Source organism: Aquarana catesbeiana, linkage group LG05 (assembly GCF_042186555.1).
Source record: "Aquarana catesbeiana isolate 2022-GZ linkage group LG05, ASM4218655v1, whole genome shotgun sequence".
Taxonomy (NCBI): domain Eukaryota; kingdom Metazoa; phylum Chordata; class Amphibia; order Anura; family Ranidae; genus Aquarana; species Aquarana catesbeiana.
The window spans coordinates 244,983,508-245,003,152 of NC_133328.1; the positions used below are offsets into that span (position 1 = coordinate 244,983,508).

The 19,645-nt window shown below is 45.8% G+C and overlaps 1 protein-coding gene and 1 non-coding gene across 4 annotated transcripts in view; one reads left to right on the top strand and one right to left on the bottom strand.

Moving 5' to 3' along the window:
* The window catches only part of SLC12A7 (solute carrier family 12 member 7), a 919,795-nt gene that overhangs the window by 822,044 nt on the left and 78,106 nt on the right, over positions 1-19,645 (top strand). The gene's annotated exons all lie outside the window — the stretch shown is intronic.
* On the bottom strand, positions 2,728-2,846 carry LOC141146314 (5S ribosomal RNA). Its single transcript, XR_012244866.1, has one exon. It is a non-coding gene; the product is annotated as a 5S ribosomal RNA (ribosomal RNA).

The window sequence follows — 19,645 nt, forward strand, 5'->3', positions numbered from 1 at the left end:
CCTTGTGCTAGGTCCTTGAGTGTCGTTTGGAGATGGGTGATTTTTTTTTTTTTTTTTAAGTAAAGGTAGGGATGGAGATATCTTTAGCCGAGTTCTGAGGGCCCTAAGCACTGGGAAGTGCTGCAACAGGAAGTTATTCAGCTGCCACTGGCAAGGTTTGCGATTCGGGGCTCCTAATTCCAGGGTAAGGAAGATGAGGGCATGGTCGGACCAGGTGATTCGGAGTATCTGAGCAGACTTGGTGATGTGTAGTGTGGTATTATTAACAAAGAGGTAGTCAATACATGTGTGCATGCAATGAGAGGCAAAATAAAATGTATACTGCCGGTCACCAGGGTGGAGCCCCGCCAGGAGTCAAAAAGAGCATATCATCTGGTAAGTTGACGAAAGAGTTTTGAGACCCCAGAGGCTCGGGTAGGCAAATCCCATGGGTTCACCACGTGGCGATCCAGGACCGAGAGTGAGATAGATTGAAGTCTCCACCTACAATTAGGAATTCGTTTGGTGTGTGAAAGAGACGCGCAAATACCTTAGTTAAAAAGCGGATTTGGTAGATATTCGGGGCATAAATGACACAAAGGGTGACTGCCTGCTGCTGCCAGTGGCCACGCAGACTAATAAAGTGTCCCTGTGGGTCATTGTATGGCTCAGAGCATGTGAACGGTGCCCCCCGTTTAAATAGTATAGCTATACCGGCACGCTAGCGGGGGTTAAACGCCTGGTAGGCCCGAGGATGGCATCTGTATGCGAATGCAAAGGAGTTTCCCTTGTTAAAATGGGTTTCCTGAATAAGGATAATATCTGCCCCGACTGCCTGGACTCTCTAAATGTCAGGTGTCTTTCTGTTATGCCCTGTACACACAAGCGGAATTCCGCTCAAGCTTGGCTTGCATACACACAGTCACACAAAAGTTCTCTGAACTTTCGACCGTCGAGAACACGGTGATGTACAACACTACGATGAGTCGAGAAAATTAAGTTCAATGCTTCCGAGCATGCGTTGAATTGTTTCCGAGCATGCGTAGGAATTTTGCACGTCGAAATTTGTACAGATGATCGGAATTTCCGATCTGAACTTTTTCCGACCGAAAAATAGAGAACCTACTCTCAATCTTTTGCTGGCGGGAATTCCGCCAGCAAAAGACCGATGGAGCATACAATTTCCGACCAAAAGCTCGGAATTTTGCTGGGGGAATTTCCAATCGTGTGTACGGGGCATTAGAGTTTAGGCCATGAACATTCAGTGACATTACCTTAGCCATGGTGTTGGATAAACGCAAACATTAAAGCACTTATCTGAGCCATCTGGAGAGTAGATGTGGTACCAGAGCCGGAAGAGTGCCATCTCCAGGAGGAAGACCAGGTGGTTGCAGGGGATCAGAAGGTGAGCCGGTGGATGGGGGACAGAAAGAAGGAAGGTGAGAGAAAAAAAGAAACAATTAGTTCAATACTTGATACATTAAGTGCAGTATACATTGTTACCAGATTTTATGAAACCTGTGAGGCACAGGCCCATCTAAGTTCCTATATATCCTCCTGACCAAAAGTATTAAAAAACAGGCCGGGGGGACACAGAGAACCACAATAACAGATTCAAAAATAAACAGTAAGCTGTTTAAAGGAACGCTAGGGGGTAAATCAGGGGGGTCAGAAGTGAGACCGCTCCCACATCTCATTCGAGATACACCCAAGATTCCTAACTAAGGGGAGGCAGGGGTCTAAAGGGGTTAGTAGCAAGGTTAGTAAGGTGAGCCATGGATGTCTTAAACAGAAGAAACAGACAGCGCAAAACCTAATTACTAAAACTCAGCAGCTGGACACTGTAGGTCAATATACAAAACCTAAAAAGACATACACAAAATATAGCAGTGCAGCGCTCAATACAGGTCAGATGTATACACATAAAATGTACATTAAACGTACATAAATAAAATGCATGAGACAAAGTCCCAAAAAGTATATCTTAGTCCTAGGAGATCAAAAGCTGCCCACTTGCAGAAGGGGGATCCCTCAGTTGGCAAGGAAAGGGTGCAGTGATAGGATAAGATTGTATTCGTTGTATCACCACCAATGTGAACCTCCACCAAGGGTCTAGGCTGCTCACCTTATTGAGTGGACCTTCTGCGTTAACAGCAAGGTCACTCATGCATTCCCTTCCACAGGGTAGATTATGGAGATAGGGGTCCACAGGCCGTATCCCAAATTCAGTCTCATCGGTTGATATATATCATGTTAACAACAAAAATAACAGGACATAGCGCTCTCCATACTGTTTCCCAGTGCAGGAGTATACACTATAAAATGAACCAGATGGGTGGCTGTACTGACATCACAGAGCCCCTCGCACGCGTATCGTCCGTGTGGACCTCCTCAGCGAATCTGATTGGGGGCCCATGTGTCAGCTCTTATATCTAATCCTGGTTCCACATACAATTCATGATGATACTGGAAACCCCGCCCACTCTCCAATAATACACAGGTGAATGGACTTAACTACTAAGTAGTAGAGAATCAAGAGTGGCTACAAATCTAATAGGGCACAGGCAAGCTGAATACACTGATAACTTACTGATAGGCAGCCGCCATTCCTCCCATGTTATGAGCTAAAGCATTTCCAGGTCAAATTCTTATCTTCCAATAGCAGTGAACACTGCTGTGACCTGAAAGACAGCCCGCCCCCATTTCCGGGTCAAAAAAAAGAAAAAAAATTTTTTATTTTTTTTTTTTAGCCTACGGCACTTGGTATTCCCAGGCGGTCTCCCATCCAGGTACTAACCAGGCCCCACCCTGCTTAGCTTCCGAGATCAGACAAGATCGGGCGCTTTCAGGGTGATGTGGCTGTAGGCAAATCCATCTCGTTCAATGGTAGCTGACGCTGCTGCGTCCTGGGAAGAAGCCCACCCTCTAAAGGGGCGTTCGTATGGAGACGGGGATGGGGGGCGGGAGCACAAAAAACAAACCACCCCTTTCATACACGTCGCTCACAGACTAAGCGAACGGCAACAGGGAGCGCAGACGCAATGCGCGCTCCGCCCCTCCCTTCCACGTCACCCCCTGGACAGATCGAGATGCAAACTCCAGTCTCCTTGGCAACGACATGAAATCGCTCCCAAGAGCGCCTCCTTCATTCCTCTGGCCTGTCAGCGTGGGTAATAACAGCATTCACCCACAATGGCAAGCAGGCTAACATAAAATTAGCAACTAATCAGAGACATAGGGAGCAGAAACAAGGCTAACGTTAATAAAAAAATAATTATAATAAAGTAAAAATTATTATAAAAATAATGTAATATAGTTATAAAGCTAAGAGGAGGGAGGCTATTCCAAAAGTACCTATGGGGATACCCCAAAGAGGCTATAATTGAAGCATATGGGGGAAGTTCATAAAGTCACCCCCCTCCCTTATGGCAGAATCCATCCTAAGGTGTCCTACACACTCTTCCAGATGGAGAATGTGTACCAAAAACAAATGCTATTCCCTCCCAGTTGTCACCAGAGGGATATACGAAAAGTGAAATGGAAAAAGTCAAACAAAATACATATATCGCCACCTCATGTAATATCGTGTAGGACTTACAGGGGTTAAAAATATGAATATATATTTGATAGAAAAATTATAATAAAAAGACATCAGTACTACCACCTCATCTGTACACAAATACAATTAGAATGTATACATATACCACAAAAAAATATACATTATGGACCAATATTCTAAATGGTAAGGGGCTAGAAACCAACATAAACTAACGGTCTGAAATAAAACAATTAGGGTCAAACTCAACGTTCAACACTAAAGGGACCCCAACCTTTGTCTCAAATACCCAAAAAGATTCTCGTCGACTGAGCTGCCGTATGAAATTCCCACCCCTCCAATGCTTCGTTACCTTCTCTATTCCCCAGAACTTCAGCCCCGCAGGGCTGGGCTGCGGTTATGGAAAAGTCGGAAGTGCTTGGAGACATTGTGTGTGCGGAGTCCTCGTTTAATGTTGTTAACATGTTCTCTGACTCTTACATGGAAGGGCCTAGAAGTCCTCCCCATATATTGGTAGCCACACTCACATTGCAACATATACACCACCCCGGCAGTGTTGCACGTAATCAAATCCTTGATTTTGTAGTTTTTACCCATGGCAAAAGCCACAAATTCCTTCCTCTTCTTTACATTGTTTCTAGCCTGTTTACACGCCGGACAGTGTCCACAGGCATAAAAGCCATTAAGGAAGTCAAGCATTCTATTCACCGGGTAAACCGGGGGATCTATCACCCCTGGCGCAAATCTATCTCTAAGAGAAGGAGCTCTTTTGTAAATAAACAATGGTCGGTCTGGGAGGACCGGACCCAAGGTTCTGGTCCAGCCATTGATGTCATCCATTTGGGGACCCGGTCTATGGGTAAAGTCCCGTGGTAGTCAGCTTTTTTTCAGTTTGGTAGCTTTGCGGGGGGTATCCAGTCCCCGGGTGCGTTTGGAAGAGGGGACTTTCTGCCATGCTGCACAAGTCTTAGTCCTGAAGCTGGGAGACAGGCATCCCCAGAGTATCACAAAAGGCATCCAGATCTTGCGGGTAGCGCAGCAGTGCAGATTGTCCCTGAAGTCTTGCTGTGAGACTGAAAGGGAATCCCCAACGGTAGATGATGTCTTTATCCTGAAGTATGTGGATAAGGGGTTGGAGGAGCCTGCGTTTTTGTACGGTGATCCAGGAGAGGTCCGGGTATAGCTGTACAGGCGTATTGTCAAAGACGACTTTGCGGACTGAGCGAGCTTTGTGCATGCTGTCATCCTTCAAGGGGTAGGAGTTAACTCTACAAATGACATTGCATGGTTTGGAAGCAAGCCCTTTGGGGCATAGAGCTCAGTGGGCCCTATCCATCTCAATATGTTTGGTAGGTGGCTCACCCAGAAGGTTGTTGAATAGGGCCTGCAGGGTGGTTTGAAAATCTTCAGGGCCCTCTGACTCTGGGAGGCCCCTGACACAATTGTTGTTCCTGCGCCCCCTGTTGTCCAAGTCTTCAGTGTTGCGCTGCATATCTCTTAATAGTAACCGATGGTCTGCACCCTGTAGTTGAGTGCGGTGAACTGCTAGTTTGGTCTCTTGGAACTCTTCCTGAGCCATCTCCACCTTATCTGCTAGGTGTTTAAAGTTTGCGTGTAATGTTTGAATCTCCGCACGGCATGTGGATTTAACATCTTCTATAAGTTGTTTAAAGTCCTCTTTGGTCGGTATAGTCTGAAGATAGGCTTGCCATAAGGGTTGGACCTGATGGTGTTGGCCCACTGCCTCTTGTATTTGCAGGTGAGAGGGGGGAGGTGAGAGCAGAGGCTGCATGGTGGTATATTGAGCCTGTATGTTAGGGCCCATTGGGGTGTCCCATGTTTCACAGAACGCCAGGGCCTGGGAAGGCCCTGTGCTGCTGGGGCCTCTGTGTGAAATAGAGCTGGGGAGCTGATAGCCTGGGCATAGGTGGGAGCGGGGACTGCGGCTCTCCCAGAGGAGCTGGTGTCTCTGGAGCGGGACTGCCGACCACTGCATTTCTATAGCACTGATCAATGTAATAATGTCATCAAAAAGTGTAATTTGGGGTCAGATTTGTCCGCCACAATGTCGCAGTCCCGCTAAAAATCGCAGATCGCCGCCATTACTAGGAAAAACAATAAAAAAAAAAAAAGTCCCTAAATCTATCCCATAGTTCTGTAGATGCAATAACTTTTGCACAAACCAATCAATATACGCCTATTGCGTTTTATTTTTTCTTACCAAAAATATGTAGAAGGATAAAAACCGCAGAGGCGATCAAATGCCACCAAAAGAAAGCTCTATTTGTGTTTGGGTGCAGCGTCGCACGACTGCGCAATTGTCAGTTAAAGCAAAAAATGGCCTGGTCATTAAGGGGGCAAATCCTTCCGGGGCTGAAGGGGTTAAACACACTATGTCCCAACTTCATTTACACCAAGATCTTGAAAACAGGGAAAGGTGTCAATACCTACACATACGAGGTGTCTCGGGAAGTGTGAATGACAATAACATTCAACCGTACCTTCTGGGCCTATTTAGTACTCTTGCACCTGATATAGCCAACATAGATTGGCACCTAGATAGGGCTCAAAGGGTCCCTTACTCCTAAACCCCCTGTTGAAGCTAGACCAAGGAACATTGTGGTACGTTTCCACTACTACGACCGCAAAGAAGCCCTCACTCGCAAAGAAGCCCGCAATCGCTCACATATTGAATATAAAGGTGACAGGATACAGATCTTCAGTGACCTTTCTCATTACTTTGGCTAAAAGATGCTCTCTACAACCTGTCACCATCCACCTCCAATCTCACAAGATCCCTTACTACTGGGGTTTCCAATTTCGCCTTAGTGTTATGAAGGATGGTAAACCCCATGCTGTTTTGCTTATGTGTGCTTATTACTAGATATTGGTTATGGCTCCAGATAATGTCACAAATCCCATCCAACTACCGGCTGCTGGTAGTTGGATGGGATTTGTGACATTATCTGGAGGAAGGAGATGGTGAGAGAGCCGAGGAACCTCAGCAGGAGATCCCGGAGCGGAGATTTGCAGTCCACCGCGCTGACATATTACAACAGCTGCGTTTACAGACCCAAAACTGAGATGCTTTAAACTACCAGCCTGGAGGTGAGAGTTCTGGGAGACCAGATTTATATGGAATCTTAAAGGGCAACACCACTATCACCCATGTTTAAGGAATTATTTTTTGAAAACCTATTAATCCCCATCCAGGATTCCCCATTATAGCTCCACTATTTATGAGGACTTTATTTGCTTATATATCACTGTTTTGGACTATTCACCGTTTATTGCACATATTTATTATTATTTTATTAGTAATTTTGATAACATCTAACGGTAATAGATATTGATGAATGCTATATTTATAGTTTTTTTATGAACATATTATTTGGTCACATTTGCAATATTTATGCACTCAGGCACTTTTATGTAAATTTGTGTTATTACTTGGACCATAGCAATCTACCTAGAGAAAAGTCATTCCCAGGTTACTAGATCACTGCGCGAAATCACATTTTTTAATTTGTTTTTATTTATTTGTGTCATGGTATACATCATAGATTTTGCAGCACTGATTTTAGTCTTATATCTATTTATAGATTTTGTTGCACTGATTTTATCTTATGTTTACAAAATACACCATTGATAGCGCGAAGGACACACAACACTGATACTGATCACACGCTCCCGTCCTCTCCGTATCCAGTCATCCTACTTAAACCTCCATGGTCGGTTTGTAAAAAGTGACATGTGACTACCTGTTCACTACTTTTATGCTGATGAATATATATGCACCCAACACTGGTCCGATAAAGTTCCTCAATGAGGCTTTTGAAGTGTTACAGCATTTTACCTAACCCTTTACAATTGTCGTAGGAGATTTAAATGTTGTTTTTTTTTCTCCCACACGTGAAAGAAGGTCCTTATTCCAACCTTACATACCCTCTTCTACTAAATCTCTGGCCACCTCTTTTCGTACACTGATCCAGACCCACCACCTTTTTGACGCTTGGAGAATCTAACACCCTACCATTAGGCAGTTTTCCTTTTATTCAGGTTAGACTACTTTTTTGTTTCTGCCCCCCTTTTAGCTAATGTAGTAGCATCGGCGCTTTCTTCAGATAACTTGGTCTTACCACGCCCCAGTTTTTTTTTAGACCTTATTCTGGCAACAGCTTTTCCCCAAAAAATGCCATTGGTGACTTAATCGCTGATCAGTCAGACAGACACTAAGGAGAAATTCTCCAGAGCCCTGACCAAGTTTTTTCAGCTTAACAAGGGGTCTGTATCGAACGCATCCACTCTGTGGGAGGCACACAAGGCCTACTTCTGGGAGCAGTGCATCTCTGAGGGATCTTGCCTATAAAGAAATATAGCTGTTTAAAAAAGATCCTTGATGGCTAAGCTGAGATATGCGGAATGTCTCCTTGTGCTCTCCCCCACAGTGGCTCATCTTCGTAATGTGACCTCCTTGCGTAACCAACTTAAATCTACTGCTTTAACTGGTTTAGCCAAATCCTTACTATGGGCAAAACAAATATTCTACGAATATTCTAACAAGTCCCATAGAATGCTAGTTTCAAGACTTGATCCACGCCCTTTCATTCCTTTCCTGACTTCCTACTGTTACCAGATGGTACGCCTACACATTGTCCCCAGTCTATGACTTTGGTGGGTTCTATAGCAAACTTTATAATTGCCTAACACCAGCCCATCATCCCCCCCTTTAAACGAGAGGCTCTTGACACATTCCTAGCAGACATATGTTTACCCAAATTATCTACTACTGATCTCCAGAAATTAAATGCTTTCATTACTATGGAAGAACTCACTGCTATTGTCAAAGACCTACCTACGCATAAATCTCCTTGTTCAGATGGGCTCCCCTACTCGTATTATAAAGCTTATCTAAATATTGTCCCTTATCTGCTAGCCCTCTATAATTCCCTTCTTTGAGGAAAGGTCCCCCCAATCGTCCTTTATACATTCTTATATTACGGTTATGCCAAAACCAGGTAAGGACCCATCCATCCCTGACAATTAAAGATCGATTGCACGCCTTAATCAGGACTACAAGGTCTTTACAAAAATCTTGGCTAACCACCTAACCCAATTGCTTTTCAAGCTCATTAATAAGGATCAGGTGGGATTTGTCCCAGCTAGACATGCAGGGGACAATACTAGGCGTACTATAGATTTGATTGATATGTTAACCACTTGCCGCCCGCCATATAGCAAAATGACGGCGGCCAAGTGGTTTCAATATCCTGACCAGATGTCATGTGACATCCAGCAGGATACCAAGCCACTGTGCTCCCCGGGGGCTCGCATCGCGGCAATCATTGTTGCAGTATGTCAGTCTGACACACCGCAACTCCGATCTAGGTAGAGAGTCCCTGATGGAGACTCTTTACCATGTGATCAGCCGTGTCCAATCACGAGTGATCACAGTGTAAACAGGAAGAGCCGGTGATCAGCTTTTCCTCACTCGTGTCTGTCAGGTGCGAGTAGAGGAGAGCCGATCGGCTGCTCCTCTGACAGGGGGGTCTGTGCTGATCGATTATGAGCGCAGCCCCCCCGAGGATGCCCACACTGGACCACCAGGGATGCCACCACTAGTCACCACCAGGTATGCCACCCTAGACCACCAGGGATGCCAATCAGTGCCCTCAATGAATGCCAATCAATGCCCACATGGGCATCACTGATTGGCATGCATTATTGTTTGGCACTGATTGGCATTCATCAGTACCATTTATTAGTGCCCATCCGTGCCGCCTATCAGTGCCTATCCGTGCCGCCTTTCAATGCCACCTATGAGTGCCGCATATTAGTGCCCATCATCAGTGCCACCTCATTGGTCCTTATCAGTGCCCGTCAGTACAGCCCCATCAGTGTCTATCAGTGAAGGAGAAAACTTACTTATAAACTTATATACAAAGTTTTGTAACAGAAACAACAACAAAAATGTTTTTCTTTTCAAAATTTTTGGTATTTTTGTTATTTGTTTAGCAGAAAATAAAAATCCCAGAGGTGATCAAATACCACCAAAAGAAAGCTCTATTTGTGGGAACAAAATGATAAAAATTTAGTTTGGGTACAGTGTAGCATGACCGTGCAATTGTCATTCAAAGTGCGACAGAGCTGAAAATTGGTCTGGGCAGGAAGGTGTGTAAGTGCCCAGTATTGAAGTGGTTAAACAGAGTACGTCACCCAGCAGAGGCGTAACTTTAAGCTTGTGGGCCCCAGTGCAGAAGTTGACCTGGGGCCCCCCACTAAAACCTGTCTCTTCAGCCGCATGCCAAGATACTGTCATTGCACGCCAAGTGGCTAAAGAGCAGGGGTGTGCAACCTTTAAGAGGTGGAGATCTACTCAAACAACATGAAAGCTCCAAGATCACTGGGGTTCCCTTCTTGCCCCATAATGACCATGCCATATTTTGCGATACGGCACTGCGTCGCTTTAACTGACAAGTGCGCGGTCGTGCGATGTTGTACACAAGCAAAATGTATGTCCTTTTTTTCCCCACAAAAAATTGAATATCTTTTATTTTTTGCTATAAAAAATATCCAAAAAAAATGTAAAAAAACAAATTTCTTCATCAGTGTAAGCCGATATGTATTCTTCTACATATTTTTAGTTTAAAAAATATCACAATAAGCGTATATTGATTGGTTTGTGCAAAAGTTATAGCATCTACAAAATAGGGGATTGATTTATGGCATTTTTATTATTTTTTTTTTTTTTTACTAATCATGGTGGTGATCTGCGATTTTTTTATTTATTTTTTTTATTTTTATTTTGGCGGACAGATGGGACACCTTTTGACACTTTTTTGGGACCAGTGACCAGCGATCAGAGCTAAAAATAGCCACTGATTACCGTATAAATGTCACTGGCAGGGAAGGGGTTAACACTAGGGGGCGATCAAGGGATTAAGTGTTCCCTAGGGAGGTGTTTCTAACTGTGGGGGGGTGTAGTAATTGGAGGAGACAGATCATTGTTCCTAATCAGTAGGAACGGATGATCTGTCTCTCATCCCCTGTTAGAATGGGGATCTGTCTGTTTACATTGACAGATCCCAGTTCTGGCTCTCTCAGGAGCGATCGCGGGTAGCCGGCGGACATCACAGGCCGCCGGCCACACGAATCAACTCCGGCGTTGCGGGCACGCGTGCCCCCTAGAGGTCTAAGCGGCCGACGTACAATGACGGTGATTCGCCTAGGAGAGCCAACCGGCCGCAGTACAGCTGTGGCGGCTGGTCCTTAAGTGGTTAAAAGTGGACAGTGTAAGTGAAGCAGTGCAGAGCATGTGAACAGTGTCAGTAGAGCAGTGGACTTTGACTTGTTATATTGCTTTTGGTGCCGCTCAAAGTAGAGGTGAAAATATATCCCTGTGTCTCAGAGCATGGGGTGCCAGGCTTGGATATCAATCCAGAAGGCTAGTAAATGTAAAGAGGAAAGGATTACTGCTACTTCTGAGCAGCCCAGGTGAAAAAACAAAGAGTGGCCTCAGCCTACATGTCTCCACCAAACCCTGAGGCATTTCACCCCTCCGACCGGGGCTTAGTCATAGGGGCAGTGGACTTTGTCACTAGGACAGAGGATGGGGTCAGTCGTTTCTAATTTATTTTTTTTTTCTATTTCATTTTATTTTTTTATTATTTTTTACAATTTTTGCTTGGAGGGTGCGACGAAACCCACTGTCACTGTGTGTTTTTGGAAGGGGCTGTGGGCTCGCCTCCTACACTGTTGCTGGTATGTTGGCCCATTCCCCCATGCAGATCTCCTCTAGAGCAGTGATGTTTTGGAGCTGTCGCTGGGCAACACAGACTTTCAACTCCCTCCAAAGGTTTTCTATGGGGTTGAGATCTGGAGACTGGCTAGGCCACTCCAGGACCTTGAAAGGCTTCTTACGAAGCCACTCCTTCATTGCCCGAGCGGTGTGTTTGGGATCATTGTCATGCTGAAAGACCCAGCCATGTTTCATCTTCAATGCCGTTGCTAATGGGAGGAGGTTTGCACTCAAAATCTCACGATACATGGCCCTATTCATCCTTTCATGTACACGGATCAGTTGTCCTGTTCCCTTTGCAGAGAAACAGCCCCAAAGCATGATGTTGCCACCCCCATGCTTCACAGTAGGTATGGTGTTCTTTGGATGCAACTCAGCATTCTCTCTCCTCCAAACACGACGAGTTGTGTTTCTACCAAACAGTTCTACTTTGGTTTCATCTGACCATATGACATTCTCCCAATCCTCTTCTGGATCATCCAAATGCTCTCTAGCAAACTTCAGATGGGCCCGGACATGTATTCATCTGAGTCCCTGGCGGCGTAGTGTGTAGCCTTTGTTACGTTGGTCCCAGCTCTCTGCAGGTCATTCACTAGGTCCCCCCGTGTGGTTCTGGGATTTTTGCTCACCGTTCTTGTGATCATTTTGACCGCACGGGGTGAGATCTTGTGTGGAGCCTCAGATCGAGGGAGATTATCAGTGGTCTTGTATGTCTTCCATTTTCTAATTATTGCTCCCACAGTTGAATTTTTCACACCAAGCTGCTTGTCTATTGCAGATTCAGTCTTCCCAGCCTGGTGCAGGTCTACAGTTTTGTTTCTGGTGTCCTTCGACAGCTCTTTGGTCTTCACCATAGTGGAGTTTGGAGTGTGACTGTTTGAGGTTGTGGACAGGTGTCTTTTATACTGATAACAAGTTCAAACAGGTGCCATTAATACAGGTAATGAGTGGAGCCTCTTAAAGAAGAAGATACAGGTCTGTGAGAGCCAGAAATCTGGCTTGTTTGTAGGTGACCAAATACCTTTTTTCCACCATAATTTGCAAATAAATTCTTTCAAAAATCAGACAATGTGATTGTCTGGATTTGTTTCCACATTTTGTTTCTCTTAGTTGAGGTATACCTATGATGACAATTACAGGCCTCTCTCATCTTTTTAAGTGGGAGAATTTGCACAATTGGTGGCTGACTAAATACTTTTTTGCCCCACTGTATTTTTTTTTTCAAAATTGTCGCTCTTTTCTTTTATAGTGAAAAAAATAACTGCAGAGGTGATCAAATACCACCAAAAGAAAGCTCTATTTGTGGGGAAAAAAAGGACATCAATTTTGTTTGGGTACAACATTGCTCGACCGCGCAATTGTCAGTTAAAGCAATGCATCGCCGTATCGCAAAAAATGGCCTGGTCAATAACCACTTGCCAACCGATGCACACCGATATATACATCGGCACAATGGCAGCGGTGGGCAAATGGGCGTACCTGTATGTCCCCTTTTAATTGGCGGGGCTAGTGCGTGCGCCCGCCTGCCACGTACAGCGTGACCATGCTCGCGGGACTGGCGGACTCTATGTCCGCCGGTCTCCCGGCAATCATGTCATGGAGCAGCAGAACTGGGAAGTGCCTATGTAAAACCTAAGGCTGCTTTCACACTGGGACGCCCAGCATTCAATGCTAAAGCGCTGCTCGCTTTTGTGGCGCTTCAGCACTGTTTTGGCAGCACTTTTTTGCTGCTTTTCCCTTTTACCTTCAAAAAAAGGTGTAAAAAGTCCAGTTTTGCAGCACTTTCAAAACGCTTTTGAGGAGCTAAATGGAGCGCTCCCAAACAGCCCAAAAGATGCTGCTTGCGGTGCTTTCCGGAACGTCTCGCAAGCACACCGCCCCAGTGTCCAATGACACACTGGAATGAATGGGAGGCAGTTTTCAGGCTCTTTGCAGAGGCTTTTTCTAACAATAAAGCGCCTGAAAACCCAGTGAAAAGGGGTCTTACATATTCAAGAATTTGATTATAGCTACCTCTATACCTGTCCTGCTGAGGTGAGGGCAGGACACAACACAGCTTGATACAGAGTAGAAGGCAGAGGAGTCAGGAATCACATGTGAAGAATGCAGCCCCTGACATCTTCTGATTTCTTCTTTCTGCCCAGGGGAGAGCTCTGGTGACTGCTGGATGAGGAGCTGTGATTGGGACTGCAGTTCAGTGTTGTCTTCCTTGCTCCTCCCCTCTCCTCATGCTGCTGCTCTCACTGTGTTAGACCCAAGGGGGAGGAGGGGCTGACAGGAACCCTTACCCAAGACTGGGAGAGATAGTTTCTTCTCTCCATGGACAGGTTGCAGGTGCTGCTTGAGCTCCGTTTTTGGGAGGCTTTAGCAGCAACAGAACAGAGGTTGGGCATAGGGTGGTGGACAGAGTCCTGGCAGCCCTACACGGACCCGAGGCGGTGTCTTACTTCAATGGTGACACTGTCCTGGCTGCCAGGGGGGCGCTTCCCTCCTCCTCCCTCACTTAGTGCTGTCACAGCTCGGTGTCTGATCCGCGCCATCTGTCAGCACCAAAATTTCCCATCCTCTCTCGCTAGCTCCTCTTCCACTTAGGACTCACAAATGGCATTAGAAATTCAGAGCATCTCCCAGCCACCCAGAGAGGAGTAGTGTGGATTGGAAGGCAAAGTGGAATACTAGGGATGGAACCATTCCACCACTAGGCTGCAGGACACAATCCGGATCGGAACCTGAGTCCGGGATTTTGTGAAGTTGGGGTATACTAATGTGACCGGGAGCCCACACGGGCCCCCTGGAACATGGGCGGGGTCGCAATTGCTATGCCCATGTCGCCCAGCATTGATCCTTTTAGTTAGGCACATTCCAACCACTAGGTTGGGTGCTCCTCCTTCCTTGGGGCAGATTCCCCAGATTCTCCCTTGCTTTGAAATGTATCATGTGAGGTAGTTCCCACCTAGTATGATGATGGGGAATGCGATCTTAAAATATATTTCCATTTCTAAGTTCTGCAACTTCTTCTGTTTGGACTTGCCAAACACCTAGCCCTTTGTCCTTGTATGTCTTCGTCCTAACACCTTGGCTCTGGCACTCCTTGTGTACACTTTTGGAAATAAGTTGCTGTTCATCACCTGCTGTGACCTTCTGTGCCCCCTGATGCTTTATTCAGGTGCTCTTACCCATGCAGAGCTTTCCCCTTGTTGTCTTGGATGTTACTACTCTCTTAAGAGTCCCTGTAAAATGGGCCCCCTCTTCTCTCCTTGTTGCCCCTGGCAGCCATACCTTTTTTTAGGGAACCTCCTGCCTATGGCTACCTGCCTTGACTTCCCTTGCGTACTGACACTTCTTTCTGTTTTTTCACATGGTCTCTCTAGGGAATTCCTTCTTCCTCTGCCACCTTGCTAGGTGATATTTTGCCTTTTTTGTGGGGCTTGTGCCCTCAAAGAATGAGGAATGAGTCCCTCCTTACCTACCTGAGCCCATTCTTTGTAAGGTGTTGAGGTTCTTGGGCCTTTTCAGCATTAAGCATCTATATTTTCACAGGTTCTGTAGCCACCACCTGATCCTTCATTCACATTTTCACCAGGTGGCTGTTTGGGCCTCCACTGATGTGTGCTTCAGCTGCAAGGTCAGCCTGCCCGTTCAGGTTCGTTTACCCTTCTTGTTTTTTTTTCCTGTGGGCCTGTTGCTGCTGTTAGGGCCATTTTGTTGCCGACCCCTAAAACTATTGCTTGCTGATGTCCCATGGTTTAAGAATCAAGCCCTGTAACCTGCGCTGCATGAATAATATCATAAGAATTTTTTGGCTTACCTGTAATTTTCATATCTTGGAGTATATTACAGGACACAGGTCCCCCACCCTTTTCCTCTGTGATCTCATTACTATGCTATGTAAATTTTAAAGACATTTTTGACTTTGGGGCTTGTTCACATGTGCATCTGTGGCGATCTTTCGCCGGAAGTAAGAGATAGCTGTATTAGACAGGTATCTGCTCCCCCCCCCCCCCCCCCCTGAAAGGTACCAACTGTGACACCGGAGGGGGGGAGGAACCGGATAAGTGAAAGTTCCATTTCTGGGTAGAACTCCGCTTTAACTGCATCTATAGCATTTATAGCGCATTCGTGAAACATTTTATAAAGTGTTAGCTGGGTGTGGCGGGAGAGACAGTTAGAGGTTCCTGTATTACAGAATGCACTGGGAAAAATAGAATTAGGACAAAGCAGCTACAGCCACTTCCTGTTTGTGCATAGCAGCCATGTGGTAACAACATTTTGCTTCTGTGTGCAGGCAAAAACCTCAAGCCAGACAGAAATACTGACAGTGCTAGACAGGAGCAGAGGCATTGAGTATTTTTGCAAGTGACAAAGCTTTTTGTGTCAGCAAAGTGTGGGTACCAGCAAGAGTCATGAAGGCTGATATTAATGTATACAGTGGGGACGGAAAGTATTCAGATCCCCCTAAATTTTTCACTCTTTGTTATATTGCAGCCATTTGCTAAAATCATTTAAGCTCATTTTTTTTCCTCATTAATGTACACACGGGGGGGCGTGGCTGGGATGTGAGCCGGAGAAAACGTGCCTTCAGAGCTCTGTGCACATCCGTGTAATATACAGAATATCCTCACTCTGTCACAGCTGAAAGGACACCGCTCTGCCTCCTAAAGTGTTCTGGATCCCCCGAAGGCAGCGCAATGTCTGTAAAAAGCCGGGGTAAGTCCATAAAAGACCCGAAACCACAGCGCTTGGGGAAGGGGCGGGCCGGGGACTCCCCAGGCGCCATCTTGCCCAATACTTCTGATGCACAGCATGAGCGGGAGCTGCGGACGAGCCCTGTGAAACTGCCTGTAGCCATGGAGTCTCCTGTTATTGCACAAGACATGCCTTTGTCCCCTACTTTGTTAGCAGCAGCACCGGACACAGTCACAAGGCCTATCTTAGAGGCCATAGAAGGCTTTAAATCTATGCTGATGGTGCGGGTGGAACACATGGCATCTGAGTGTACACTGATTCGCCATGATTTGGACAAAATCAGGGGGTGGCTGACGGAGGCAGAGGACTGGATTGGAGAGGTGGAAGGTCAGCAAGACTCCCAGGTGGCACAGATAGCAGATCTACATTCAGTGGTGAGGTCTCTAGTCCATAAAGTGGACGATGCTGAAAATAGGCAGAGGCGTAATAATGTACGAGTGGTGGGCCTACCGGAGGGTGCTGAGGGTTCCCTGCCAGCTGCCTTTGCTGAATCATTATTTAAGAACCTGCTGAGCTTACCGGACATGCCTCCCACGTATGTGGATGAAAGGGCTCACAGAGTCCCTATGGGCCATCGTCAGGAGGGTTCTCCCCAGCGGCCGTTTTTGGTGCAGTTCCTGAACTTTCGGGACAGAGATATGATATTGGCAGAGGCCCAGAAACACTCAGAACTGCCATATGAGAATACAAAAGTGATGCTTTTCCCGGATTTTTCAGCCAAAGTCCAGAAACGTCGCAAATCCTTCAATGAGGTGAGATGCAGGCTGAGAGAAAAGGATATAAAGTATAGCATGTTATACCCAAGTAGGCTGCGAGTTCCTCACAAGGGCACGGTTCGATCCTTTGACACATCTATGGAGGCCAGCGACTGGATTGATGATTTGTGAGCCAAGCTGCTATTAAGTCAACCGTTTTCTTCTCCCTATCTGCAAGTGCGGGACTGGGTTTCTTTTTTCCTCCTTATTCGCCTATCCGTGGAGAAGGATCTCTTTTCCCCCTTTCTCAGGCTGGGGGATACTGGGAGTTGATACTCCTACACATGGTACCACGTAGCTGTCTGTTTGCTCCCAGTGTACCCTGCACATTACCGGTCCCCATGGGTATCTTTTGTTAAATTAGGAGGTTTTCCTGTTGGTCAGATTGACACTACCCCTCTCAAACCGGGGGACTGCAAAATTTCCATTCTGCAAACACAGAGCGATACAGGCAGAGACAATAATGTCTTCAAGACTGACGGACTCAGGAACTTCTCTTTTCACTTTTTTTTTTTTATTTTGTTTTGACCCTTTTTTTCTGGTCATGTTTTCTTAATGTTTGGAGTCAAGTTCTGGGATCAAGCTGGGTGTATAGTTTTTGTGTTATTTTGACACTACAGCAAGGGGTTACAATGGACTTGGGTATTATCTTCAACGAATGTGCAATAATTCATGTTGGGTTTTTGGTGATGGGCATACTCTACTACATGTATAAAATCTTGGTATCTCTTGGTTACACTTACTAATGGTCACGGTATATAGTATTTTATGTGGTATGCTAATATATGATTATGGCGGGGTCAATTGTTAATGTAGTGTCTTGGAATGTCAGAGGCCTCAATGATAGGCTCTGCAGGGCCTTGATGTTCCAATACTTGAAACTGATCAAACCCCAGGTGGTCTTGCAGGAGACACATTTAGATGGGAACAGGATACTGTCCTTACGCAGATCCTGAATCCAGCGTGCGCTGCATGCAACATACTCTATGTACGCCAGAGGGGTTGCCATTTTAATTAGCAAGACGGTACCTTGTACAATCCATAAAGTCATATCTGACCCTGGAGGTCGGTATTTAATTGTTGTTGCTGATATATATATACGCATAAAATGGTGCTAGTGAACCTCTATGTTCCTCCCCCATTCCAGATTCAGTTATTGTATGATTTGCTGAGCAAATTAGCCCCTTTAATGCATCTACCCCTATTGATAGCAGACGACTTTAATGCCATCTTGTGTGTCACCCTGGATTCATCTAACGCGTTCAGGGCGGCCTCAGTGGAGTTAGCTACATGGGCGGACACGGCTTCCTTAACAGAGCTGTGGAGATGGAAAAATCCAACTACCAGGAGCTTCTCCTATTTATCAAAAATGCATAAATCTTCAAGGATAGACTTGACATTTGATAATGACCCCATGCTACAGCTGATACGGGGTGCAAAATATCTAGCTGGTGGCCTCTCAGATCATACACCCTTGTCTGTGCATATAGGTCTGCCCTCGCGGCTTAGGGGGGGAGCATGGAGGTTAAATCCGGGTTGGTTGGAGGTAGAGTCGGTGTCCTCTCAGGTGTCACCGCATGTCTCTAGTTACTGGAAAGGTAATCTCGACTTGGCTGCCTTGCCTGTTGTATGGGATGCCTTCAACGCATGTATGCGGGGGCAGTACATTTCGGCCATTAAATAGGCCAGGAAAATTTTCAATAATAAAACCCAAGAACTACTAGATGCAGAGAGGGCACACGAATTAGCTCATGCTAATGACCACTCAGATGTCACCTATCTAGAACTTCTGGAAGCGTGTCGTCTTTTGGCTTTGCACTTCAGAGTTAACACACACTTTCTGGACAAGGAGGGCTGAGTCCATCTTTGAACAGGGTGATAAAAATGGGAAGTTACTGGCCATTCCGGTCGCAGAACAGAGAATGCAGACCAACATACCATGTATTAGAAACGACCAAGGTATTCTTCTTACAGATCCAACTCATGTTTTAGATACGTTCATTGAATATTACAGGACACTATATGCTCCTATACCTGCTTACAATGTACAAGAATTAGAGACACTACTCTCTGCTTTAGATATCCCTATGCTGTCGGAAGCTGATAGGAGTGATTTGGAGGCTGAGATAACAGAGAAGGAGATTGAAACAGCCATCAGATCATTCCCTCCGCACAAATCCCCAGGTCCTGACGGGCTATGTATCTAGATATTGGACACAAGACTGTCAAAAGTTATTACTACTCTACTGACCATAGATCTAACAGGCTTTATCCCTCAGAAGTCTACAGACACAAACCTGCGCAGTCTGTTCACACATCTCCAAATTGACCATATTAATCAAGGGGCTAGGGTGGTGGTGTCCCTCGATATGGCTAAAGCTTTTGATTCTGTAGACTGGAACTACATGTGAGCGGTGCTGCGACATATGGGGTTTGGAGACGTATTCAGGACATGGATATCTTTGCTTTATAGTAAGCCATTGGCAGCCATCAAATTGGGTATGTCTGTCTCACAACAGTTTGCAGTAGGCAGAGGAACGCGTCAGGGATGCCCCCTTTCACCTTCACTGTTCGCTCTAGCGATAGAGCCCCTGGCCATAGCACTCAGGAAATCACCTGATGTGAAGGCGTTAGAGGTGGGAGGCATTCGCGAGTGTACTGCTTTGTACGCAGATGACATGCTTCTCTTCTTACAAGACCCGGGGCCATCTTTAGAGGCGGTATTTAAGACCTTGGGAGAGTACTCCCGGTTCTCGTGGTTATGTGTGAACTGGGATTAGTCTAGTGTAATGGCCATGGATTCGGGTGCTC